General features: G+C 40.2%; 1 non-coding gene across 1 annotated transcript; it reads left to right on the top strand.

The window, feature by feature from the left end:
* Positions 1 to 1,467: 1,467 nt before the first annotated feature.
* Positions 1,468 to 1,539, top strand: TRNAC-GCA. Its single transcript has one exon. It is a non-coding gene; the product is annotated as a tRNA-Cys (tRNA).
* The last annotated feature ends 9,978 nt before the right edge of the window (positions 1,540 to 11,517 follow it).

The raw sequence follows: 11,517 nt of genomic DNA, 5'->3' as shown, positions 1-11,517 counted from the left end.
ATCAGAGGGAGGGTGGAGTAGAGGCAAGAGCATGGGGAGTGGCAGAGGCTAGAGCCAGATGGATGCAGTTGGAGGCAACTGGATCCAACATGTGGCATGGGGAGTGTCAGAAGAGGAGGCTTAAACTGTGCAAGCAGACAGGGATAAAAATGTAGGAAATTTGTGTTGTGCTAAGAGGTTTGAAATTTATCACAAAGGCCTTTAAACAGGAGTGACCTAGATACACCTGGGTTTCAAACAACTTCCTTGGGAGCCATAGGGGATGGATTTGAGGAGTGGAGGCTGTGAGGCCATTTAAGAGGTGGTGGCACTGTGTTCAGGGGTGAGGATGGACGTAAGTGATGTCAAAGATAAATTAAGAGTACCCAGTGATTAACTGGAACTGAGGAGGAGAGGTTGAAAGAAGCCCAGAATTCTTTTAGATATTTTGGCTGAATGACTGAGTACACAGAGGTGTCACCCACCAAGACAGGGCAGAGGCTGATCAGATGGTTAAATAAGCAGGCCCAGCACCCAGCTCTGAGCCCACACTGAAATCCTGGCCCCATCACCTCCCAGCTGTGTGGTCACTCTGTGCCCCAGTTTTCTCAATTGCAAATTCTGTATGCTAACAATAATACTTGTTTTGTGGGATTTTAAAGTGATGATTCAAGTGGAAGTTATGGCTAGAACTTTTAGTACCTTTCTTGGTACATGGCAAGTGTTTAGTAAATATGGACTGTTATTGTTATAACAAAGCAAAATAAGAGGAGATGCAGATTTGGGCAGAAAGATAAGTTTAGTTTGGGGCATACAGGGTTTGCAACATGAGGTTTCTGTAAAACCACAGAGTCGAGAGGCTGGGAAGTTCATCTGCAGCCCTGAGAGAGCTGTGAGCTGGAGCTCTGGGAACTGTGAGCTCCTTAGCTTCAGAGCAGTCTCATCAGGGAGAATTTGCTGCATTGTCAGAGATTCCCTTGACCTTTCTTTGGAGACACATAAGATTTAAGATTCTCAGACTGAAACTCAAAGAACTAGGAATCAGTAGTGAAGTTTTGACTTTTTAATTGTTTTTCCCAGCTGTAAAATGGGACAGTTCACTTGGATGAGATTCCCTTGAAAATCGGATGAAATCATGCACCATATACAATACATACATAATACACAGTATTTGCCTGTAATGCAGTGTTTAACACAAGCCTCTGAAGTCCAGTTGTGGATACCCAGTTAAGATCCCCTCCATGTCCACGATACTTAGAATACTCATCAATGTGCCCAGAGATTTATGGGCAGTAGCACACATATTTAAATACTGGCTATTAGATTGAGAATACAGCACTTTTCACGCTGGGAAAAGAAGGAAGTGGTGTGGCTTGAAGGGAATGAGGAATAAAGTTAAACCCAGGAATGTCAGCCATAAAGGCATTTAGGAGTATGATGTAACTCATAAAAGTTGAATAAGTATTTGTAGGAGTCACATTATCACCAGGGGGTATAGCTCAGTGGAAGAGCATTTGACTGCAGATCAAGAGGTCCCTGGTTCAAATCCAGGTGCCCCCTATTTCTTTCTTTTGCTCTTCCTGGCAGCTTTATTAAAAGGTTGGATCTAGGGTGAGGGAAGCAATGTGCCTAGGGCTCAAAATTTCATAAGGCAGTAACTCTCAGGTTCATGGAGGCACCTTGGCTTATTAATTTCCTCACAGTAGAACTATGTGTTCATATAAACTCATCTGGTCTGCACCAGAGACACACAGGCACACTCAGAGACACATTCATACACACTCCCACACCCTATGTCTCCCCAGCTACACATGCACACACACACCCCCCCAAAAGACTAAAGCACACACTGCATACATTGCTTACAGTGTCCTATATATTGTTCACACTTGTCCACAATTGTCCTATACATTTCTCCCTGTCCTATATATTCAAGTTTGATTAACCAGAACTTCCTTTCTTTCTTCCTACAAACTGCTTATCTTTGAGTACTTATAGATTTATAGAAGAGTTGAAAAGATAGTATAGAGAGGCTCCTCATACCCTTTACTCAACATCCCTTAATGTTGATGGCTTACATAACCATGGTACATTTCTCAAAATTACAAAATAAACATCAATGCAGCACTATTAACCAAACCATAGACTTCACTCATTTTTCCATCAGTGTCTTTTTTCTGTTCAAGCATTCAATCTAGGATTCCACATTGCGTTTAGTTGTAATGTCTTCTTAGTCTCTATCAACCTCCAAGAGTTGATCAGCCTTTCCTTGTGTTTTTTTTTTAAGTTGAAGTATAGTTGATTTACAGTGTTGTGTTAATTTCTGATGTATGGCAAAATGATTCATTTATATATATGAATATAAGATACATGTATATATATATATCCTCATTCATATTCTCTTTCATTATGGTTTATCAGAAGACACTGAATATAGTTTCCTGTGTATAAAGTAGGATCTTGCTGTTTATCCATTCTCTCTCTCTCTCTCTATATATATATATATTCTATATAGTATATAAAATATATATATTCTATATAATAGTTTGCATTTGTTAACCCCAAACTCCCAGTCCATCCCTCCCCTAACCCCTTTCCTCCTTGACTGTGAACATAGGGGTGCATGTACCTTTTTAAATTAGCATTTTGTCCAGATATATGCCTGGGGTCATATGGTAGCTCTATTCTTAGCTTTTTGAGAACCCTCTATACTGTTCTCCATGGTGGCTACACCAGTTTACATTCTCACCAACAGTGTAGGAAGGTTCCCTTTTCTCTCTTTGTGGGTTTTTTGTATACCTAAAACTTTTTAAAATTCCTGGCCAGATATTTTGTAGAACACCTCTCACTTTGGGTTTGTCTGATGTTTTCTCATCATTAGACTGGGGTTATGTGCTTTATGAAGGAAGATCACAGAGATGTTGTGTCCTTTTAGTCACATCTTACTAGGGCCAGAAGAAAAACGCTGCAGGAATTTACTGCTAGTGAGAGACACTAAACAGAACAAGGCTCATTACTTGGTGAACCCCTTTGGGTTTTGGTGGCAGCACATTTGAGTTTGTTTCTCTGGTATATTTGTTAGAAAAGGACAACCCATAAGATTGTCAGGGTTTTTGTTTGTTTGTTTGTTTGTTTTTGTAGATCCCAAGGCAAGAAAAGAGTCTGCACTCAGCTGTGATGAGCGGTAAAGATTTGTGTCTTTTTCCTGAAAGGCCTGATGCAAGTCTGGTGGCCTCTGAACCTCTTGTAACTATGTCATCTAGCAAAACATGGTCCCTAGCATCACCACACTAGTTCATAGCTGCCTTAGCCCAGGAATGACATGCATCACTTCTGCTCACAGTTCACCAGACAGAACTAGTCATGTGGTCCCAAACTTTGTTGCACTGGAAGTTGGGAAAGGTAAGAAAGCATTTGGGAACTAGGTGAGTTTGCATTTTTTTTTTTTTTGCCATAACCCATCTTATCTCTTCCAATATGTAAATTTATATAGTATGTGCTGTGCTCAGCTGTGTCCAACTCTTTGCGAACCGCTGGACTATAACCCAGTAGGCTCCTTTGTCATTGGGATTTTTCAGACAAAAATATTGGAGTGGGTTGCCATTTCCTCCTTCAGGGGATCTTCATGACCCACGGATCGAACCTATGTCTCCTGTGTCTACTGTGTTGTAGGAGGATTCTTTACTACTGAGCCATTGGAGAAGCCCCTATGGGCACTTAGTTGGTGATCACTTTTTCTGATTCGTCTTGTCAAGTGACGTGCAAGGCCCTTGCCCACAGGAGGGGCTCAGAAAGTATTTGGTGAATAACAGAGATTATTTGGTGAATTTAGTGGATTTAAAAATAAATGAAGCAAGATATATTAACATAAAGAAAGTATACTTGTAAATCATTTGGAAACTATTTTTATTATAAGACAAGAGTTATACCTTTCACATTAAAAACTACTTATTCCCTTTAGAAAGATGGTAACGATGACCCTATAAGTGAGACAGCAAAAGAGACACAGATGTAAAGAACAGACTTTTGGACTTGGTGGGAGAAGGCATGGGTGGGATAATTTGAAAGAATATCATTGAAACATGTATATTACCATATGTGAAATAGATCATCAGTCCAGGTTCGATGCATGAGACAGGGTGCTCAGGGCGGGCACACTGGGATGATCCTGAGGGATGGGATGGGGAGGGAGGTGGGAGGGGGGTTCAGGATGGGGAACACATGTACACCCATGGCTGATTCGTGTCAATGTTTAGCAAAAACCACTACAATATTGTAAAGCAATTAGCCTCCAATTAAAATAAATAAATTTAAAATAATAATAAAAAAAACCAAATTACTTATTCCTGCTTTTCTAAACAATTTCTTAAAAGATTAAACCTTTTATTGAAAAGGACAATATTGTCTGTTCCCATCATGAAGAAAAATAATTATTACCAGTTTGTTTTATGCTGAGAAATAAATATTTACTATGCTACTTTCCTTTCTAAAACTGTCCACATGACCTTCAGCCATTGTAAAATCAAAACATCTTTATTATATAAAACTTTAAACATATATAAAATAGTATAGGAGGGATAAAATTTGGTTGGCTTTTCACCAATGTCTTTTTAAAAACCTTACCTTTTTTCCATGTGATTTTGTTTGTACATATAAGCAGATGTTTTATGTGTGAAGATACATTAATATTTATTTTTTAAAATGCATCAGATATATCTTAGGCAACATCTCAGATCCTTTTGGCCTTGACCATTTCAGAGGCCCCTGACCACCTTTTCTGTGCTGGCTGCCATGGGGCAACCAAGTATGTAAGGACATGTCAACCCCACCTAGGCAAGCCCTGCAGTCTTCCCTCCTGTCCATGCTGGATGGCACCCACCTCCCTCTCTTGGCTTCCTTCTTACTATTGAGGTGTGAGAGGTCAGAAGACCCACTTGGTGACCACACATGCAGGGTCTGGAGGTGGTGGGAAGTTCATGAATTATGGAGAAACCTTTCACCAATGAGTTTAGATTCCCAAGGCTAAAGTCCCCTCATTCCTTAGGACAGATTATCTGGGGTTGCCGTCATTCACACATCCTCTCAATAGATAGCTTTATGAGATCAAGCAATCAGTGCACTTGTGAAATTCACCGTTGACTTGATTGAACTTTCTAGCTCTGCCTCCACACTTTCCCCTCACTCCTGCTCCCTTGGAAGTCACTTTCTGAAAAAATAACAGCACATAAACTTTTGCTCAAGTACTGGGTTCCGGAGTACCCAAGTACAGCAGACACCCTGGACACTTTACCAATTTTCCCCTCAGCCTTTACCACAACAATTCACCCTGGCCTGATTCCTACTGCCAGAATCTGCATCTCTTCTCCTGAGAGGTTTTTTGTTGTTCTTGTTGTTGTTGTTGGTTTTAACCCAGAGCTACTTTGCATCTGTTCATGGCAAGCTAGAAGTGCCAGGAGGGACCTTCAAGATGGCAGAAGAGTAAGATATGGAGATCACTTTACTCCCCACAAATATATCAAAAATACGTCTGCATGTGGAACAACTCCTACAGAACACTTAATGCTGGCAGAAGACCTCAGGTCTCCAAAAAGGCAAGCTGTTCTCCACATAATGGAGGTAGGGCAAAAGAAATAAGAAGAAAGAGAGACGAAAGAATCAGGATGGGACCTTCACCTTTGGGAGGGAGCTGTGAGGGAGGAAAATTTTTTTCACATGTTCAGGAACGCTCTCATTGGTGGCAAAAAGGGTGAGGTTTGGAACCTCAGGAAAGTGTAACAACAGGTGTGTGGAGGGAAAATTGGAGAGAATTCTGCACAAAGATCAGTGCCAACTAGCGTCACCCAGCCTGTATCACACTTGTCTGCACACCTGCTGGGATAGGTGGGGACTGGGTACTGAGGCTCAGGCTTCGGAGGTCAGACCCCAGAGAGAGGATTGGAACTGTCTACCATGAAGACAGTCTGAGGGGACTACTACAACACAGCTGAAGGGGTCTAGGAAAATTCCTGGGCTTGCAAGAGAGACAAGAAATCCTTGTCGTGGGGTACTCGAGAAGAGTTGGCCAGCCTGGAACTATCTAACTCAGTGTGCTCACAGATGGCAGGGGACTGACTCCAAAGGGCCAGAGGTGGGGCAGGCAGCAGATGCTGTCTCCAACCCCAGAAGTGGGCATGATACTGCTGAAACTGTTACCAAGCTGTGAGCAGGTGCAGGTCACTGCCTACATTTTCCCTGCAGGCTGTAGAGTTGGCACTGCTGAGGGACCCACAACATTAGGGCCAGTTCCCCTGGGAGAGCACATGACTGACCTCAAGCTATGGCAACTTCCTGCAGGCCTCTGCCACTGCAGGCACTCACTGCACATCCCAACTGTGTCTGCTGTATTCTTCTTTCTCCCTGGCCCTAGTGAGCAAGTGAGCCCTAATCAGCTGCTACTTTCACCCTCTCTTGTCCAGGTGGGGAACAGACACTGGAGGGCTGCACATAAACAGAGGCAGGGGCAAAACCAAAGCTGAGCACTAGGGGCTCTGTGACCAAAGGAGAGGAAGGGAATTCCCTTGTGCAGCCACAGAAGTAGCAGATAAAATCCCCACAGTTGACTTGGTAAATGTTGCTTCTGTGGAATATCTGAATAAACAATGAATGTTCCCACATTTGAGGCTGTGGACTCTGGGGGCAATTGTGAATTTTGGAAGCAAGAACAAGTTGGACTAAGTCCAGACCAGGGTCTGAGCTGGCCCCACAGTGCACACAGCGGGTCCATAGACATTCTCAGATATATTGGAGGGCTTCTTAAACAGGCCAAATGGCAGGATCTCACTGTGAGGGCAAGGATACAGAAAGCTGAGCCACAGAAAAATGTTCTTACTACTTTTCTGTCTGTATTATTCTTTTTTCTTCCCTATTTTGTTCTATTGTTTGAAAAATTATCCCTTTGATTTTTATTTGCTTTTTCTTTTTATGATTTTTAAATAAATTTATTTTTTCCTATTTCTACACTATTATACTTTTTCTTTATATTGCATTTTCCATGTTTTGCTTTGCTATATTTTATATTTCTCTCCCTTTACTTCTTTGATATTTAATATTTTTTCCTTTTGTTTTCATCTCGTTTTTACATCTTCCCCCGCCCCCCATTTTGACCGTATTGATGTGTTTCTTTTCTTTGCCCTTTTTTTAGTTTGCTTTCTGCATTTGATTTAATCTTGGTTTTGTTTTGCTAGTTTGTACTGTTCTTTTTCATTTATGGATTTATTTGTCAGTTTGATCACTTTCTTCTTTCTCGTTGCATCTTTTTTCTCTTTTTGTGAGTGTGAATATGTGAATTTCTTTGTATGTTTTTGTCTGTTTAGTTTTGCTTTTACCATTTGTCTTGGGTTTTTCTCTGTCCATTCCTTTTCTTAAAAGTTTGTTTGATTGTTTTTTCTTATTATTTCTGTTCTGTACTATGTAGTTTACAGATGCCTGGTGCTCCAACCAGGGATCAGGTCTCTGAACTTCTGTGTCGTGAGGCCTGCGTCCAGGATGTTGGACCACTAGAGAATGAGTGACCCTATGGAATATTAACTGGCAAGAGCTCTCCCAAAGGTTTCCGTCTCAGCACTAAGCCCAGATTCCACCCAATTGGCCAGAAAGTTCCCAACAGTCAACTGGACACTTTGCACCAAACAACGCAGGAACACAACTCCACCCATTAGCACACAGACTGCCTAAAGACATACTAAGCTCAAAAACACTCCCAAATATACCACTGGATGTGGCAATGCCCATCAGAGGAACAAGATCCAGCTCTACCCACAAGAACACAGGCCCCAGTCCCCCCACCAGGAAGCCTTCAAAAGGTACTGGGCCAATCCAACCTATTGGGGGCAGACTCCTGCCTATAGAAAGGAGAATGCAAACACAGTAAGTTAAGCAAAATGACAAAACAGAGAAGCATGCAACAGATGAAGGAACAAGATAAAAAGTCACAAGACCAAACAAATGAAGAGGAAATAGGCAGTCCACCTGAAAAACAATTCAAAATAGTGAAAATAAAGATGATCCAAAACCTCAGAAGTACAGTGGAGGCACAGATAAATCAAATGCAGGCACAGATTGAGAAGATACAAGAAATGTTTAACAAACATCTAGAAGACATAAGGAACAGAAAATCAGTGATGAACAAAACAACATGTGAAATAAAGGATACATGAGAGGGAACCAATAGCAGAATGAGTGAGGGAGAATAATGGAAAAATGAGCTGGAAGATAAAATGGTGAACAAAATTGAAGCAGAGCACAATAAAGGAAAAAAGAATGAAAATAAATGAGGGCAGTCTCAAGAGACCTCTGGGACAAAATTAAGCCCTCCAACATTCAAATTATAAGGGTCCTAGAAGAAGAGGAGAAAAAGAAAGGTTAAGAGAAAATATTTGAGGAGATTATAGTTGAAAACTTCCCTAACATGGCAAAGGAAATATTCCACCCAAGTCCAAAAAGACCAGAGTCCCATACAGATTAAACTCAGAGAGAAACAAACATGCCAAGACACATGTTAATCAATCTAACCAAAATTAAACTCAAAGAAAAATTATTAAAAGCAGCAAGGGAAAGGCAACAAGTAATATATAAAGGAGTCCCCATAAGTTTAACAGTTTATGATCTTTTAGCAGAAACTCTGTAGACCAGAAGGAAGTGGCAGGATATAATTAAAGTAATGAAAGGATAAAGCCTACAACCAAGATTACTCTACTGAGCAAGGATCTCATTCAGATTTGACAGAGAAATATAAAGCTTTACAGATAAGAAAATTTAAGAGAATCCAGCACCACCAAACCAGTTTTACAACAAATGCTAAACGAACTTCTCTAGGTGGGAAGAACAAAAGAAAAGAAAAAAGACCTGCAAAACAAACCCAAAACAACGAAGAAAATGGTAATAAGATATGTATGATCCTTAAATGTGATGACCTTAAATGTAAGTAGATCAAATGCTGCAACCAAAAGACAGAGACTGGCTAAAATGGCACAAAAACAATACCCATATATAAACTGTCTAAAAGAGACCCACTTCAGACCTAGGGCTGAAAATGTGGGGCTGGAAAAAGATATTTCATGCAAATGGAAATCAAAAGAAAGCTAGAGTAACAATACTCATATCAGATAAAATAGACTTTCAAACACAGACTGTTACAAGAGACAAGGAAGGACACTACATGATGATGAAGGGATAGATCCAAGAAGAATATATAACAACTATAAATATATATGTACCAAACATACGTGCATGCTCAGCCACTCAGTCAAGTCTGACTCTGCAACTCTATGATCTTTGGTCCACCTGGCTCTTTCGTCCATGGTATTGTCCTGGTAAGAATACTGGAGTGAGCTGGCATTTTCTCCTCCAAGATATCTTCTAGGTCCAGTGATTGAACCCACAGCTCCTGCATTGGCAGGCAGCTTTTTTTTTTTCCACTGAGCTACCTGGGAAGCCCATGCACCCAGCTTAGGAGCACCTGAATACATAAGGCAAATGCTAACAGCTATAAAGTGGATGTCAACAATAACATAATAATAGTGGGGGACTTTAACATCCCATTCAGAAAAATAAGCATATCATCCATACAAAAAACTAAAGGGAAATGCAAGTCTTCAATGACACATTATACCATATGGACCTAATTGAAAGCTACAGGACATTGAATCCAAAAGTAGCAGAATACAATTTTTTTTCTCATAATACATGGAACATTCTCCAGAATAAATCACATCTTGGATCACAAATCAAGCCTTGGTAAATGTAAAAACACTGAAATCATATCAAGCATTTTAATGATCTCAACACTATGGGTTTAGATATCAATTACAGGGAAAAGCTGAAAAGAAATGCAAAAACACAGAGGCTAAACAATATGCTTCTAAATAACCAAGAGGTAACTGAAGAAATCAGAGGAAATTAAAAAAAAAAAACAAAAAACCAAAAACAAAAACAGAAACACATGAGAATGAAAACCCAGAACCTATGGGATGCACCAAAAGCAGTGCTTAGAGAAAAGCTTTTAGCAATACAAGCTTGCCTCAAGAAGTGAGAAAAATATCAAATAAATAACCTAACCATATCCCTAAAGCAACTAGAAAAAGAGGAACAAAAAACCCCAAAGTTAGTAGAAGGAAAGAAATCATAAATTTCAGAGCTGAAATAAATGATAAAGAAATGAAAAAAACAATAGCAAAGATCAAGAAACACTGAAACTTATTTCTTTGAGAAGATAAACAAAACTGACAAACTAATAGCCAGAGTTATCATAAAAAGGGGGAAAGACTCACATCAATAAAATCGCGGGGGGCGGTGGGGGGGGGGAGAATTTACAACAGGTAGCACAGAAATGCAAAGGATCATAAAGGACTACTATAACCAACTATATGCCAATAAAATGGACAACCTAGAAGAAATGACCAAATTCTTCAAAAAGTACAACCTTCCAAAACTGAAGCAGGAAGGAACAGGAAATATGAATAGACAAACCACAAACATAGAAATCAAAACTGTGATTAAAAAAAAACTTCCAAGTAAAAGCCCAGGGTTAGATGGCTTCACAGGTGAATACTATTAAATGTTTAGAGAACTAACACCTATCCTTTTCAAATTCTTTCAAAAATTTGCAGAGGGAGAAACTCCCAACCTTATCCACCATCACCATGACACCAAAACTAGACAAAGATGTCATCAAAAAAGAAAATTACAGGTTAATATCACTGATGAACTTAGGTGCAAAAATCCTCAACAAAGTTCTAGCAAACAGAATCTAACACAACATTTAAAAGATCACATACCACGATCAAGTGAAGTTTATCTCAGGGATGCAATGTACATAAATACATGTAATAAATTTATGCAATATACATAAATCAATCAATGCGATACACCATCTTAACAAATTGAGGGATAAAAATCACATCAATCACTTCCAGTTTAGGATGGTGGAGTAGCAGGACATGCACTAAATCTCCTCCTGGGAGAGCACAAAAATCACAACTAACTGTTGAACAACCATTGACAGGATGATACTGGAACCTAACAAAAAAGATACCGCATATCCAAAGACAAAGAAGAAGCCACAGTTAGATGGTAGGAGGGGCACAATCACAATAAAATCAAATCCCATACCCCCTTGGATGGGTGACCCACAAACTGGAGGACAATAATACCAAAGAAGTTCTCCCACTATTGTGAAGATTCTGAATCTCATGTCAGATTTCCCAGCCTGGGGATGTGACAAAGGGACTGGGAAAAATCCAGGGAATCTGACCTAGAAGTTCAGCAGGATTTGATTACAAGACTTCCACAGGACTGGGGGAAATGGAGACTCCAGTCTTGGAGGGCACAAACAAAACATTATTTGCACCAAGACTCAGAGGAAAGGAGCAGTTACCCTCGTAGGAGACTGAACCAAAACTACCTGCTAGTTTTGGAGGATCTCCTGTGGAGGTGCAGGTCAGCAGGGGTTCACCACAGGGATTGGGGCACTGGCAGCAGCAATCTGGGAAGGTGTTAACT

This window comes from Cervus elaphus, chromosome 19 (assembly GCF_910594005.1).
Source record: "Cervus elaphus chromosome 19, mCerEla1.1, whole genome shotgun sequence".
In the NCBI taxonomy this organism is placed as follows: domain Eukaryota; kingdom Metazoa; phylum Chordata; class Mammalia; order Artiodactyla; family Cervidae; genus Cervus; species Cervus elaphus.
Note: the sequence above shows the minus strand (reverse complement) of the source record. Positions and strands in the feature narration are given on the sequence as shown.